The sequence below is a fragment of the Coregonus clupeaformis genome, chromosome 24, assembly GCF_020615455.1.
Source record: "Coregonus clupeaformis isolate EN_2021a chromosome 24, ASM2061545v1, whole genome shotgun sequence".
Lineage (NCBI taxonomy): Eukaryota > Metazoa > Chordata > Actinopteri > Salmoniformes > Salmonidae > Coregonus > Coregonus clupeaformis.
This window is the reverse complement of record NC_059215.1, coordinates 5,021,292-5,022,312: the sequence shown is the minus strand read 5'-3', so window position 1 is coordinate 5,022,312 and position 1,021 is coordinate 5,021,292.

Sequence of the window (1,021 nt, the reverse complement as noted above, 5' to 3'; positions counted from 1 at the left end):
TCAGGCTCAGCTGTTCATAAATATGTGGGGCTAATTAATATAATATAATATATAATATAATATAATATAATTAAACTTTCCATATCAGATATGCATATTGTTTATGAGTTAGCCCCACATATTTATGAACAGCTGAGCCTGATGTCCTTTGTGGATGAATGGATATGTTATATATATTTAGGGTATTATTTCTTAAAACTGCATTGTTGGTTAAGGGCTTGTAAGTAAGCATTTCACTGTAAGGTCTACACCTGTTGTATTCGGCGCATGTGACAAATAAAATTGGATTGGATTGGATTTGAAAGTGTTCTTGTATAACAGTCTAAATTTGGCCTATAGGAAGGAGGTAAATCTAGTTCTTTGTTTAAACCGTGTGGGGATACAGAATTAACTGTATATATCCACATGGCTTCTCTTTGGAGTCATTTGTTGTCCTAATCACCTCAAACACTATTTTTTTTCCAAAAGTTCACTAAGCACCGGTAACAGGTCTGATTGGTTGGCTGTTTGAACCATTAAAGGGTGCTTTGATATTATTGGGCAGCGGAATGACCTTTGCCTTCATCCAGGCCTGAGGGCACACACCGTCTTCTAGGCTTAAATTGAAGATGTGGCAAACAGGAGTCGCAATGTATTCCGCTACCAAACCTCAGCAATTTACCATCCAGGTTGTCGGTACCAGGTGGCTTGTCCTTATTCATAGATAGCAAAAAAATCATCTCTTCCACACCAACTCTGTAGAACTCAAAACTACAGCGCTTGTCTTTCATTATTTGGTCCGATATGACATGAATATGAAGGCTCAGCGTTTGTTGTTTGAATGTCATGCCTAAGTTTGCTAATCTTATCAACAGAAAAGCGATTAAAGTGATTGGCAATATCAAAGGGTTTTGTTATGAACAAGCCATCTGCCTCAATGAAGGATGGAGCTGAGTTCGCTCTTTGGCCTAGAATTTTAATTGAAGAGCTTTTTACTATCATTCTTTATATATTGTATCTTTGTTCCATAGTATAGATTCTT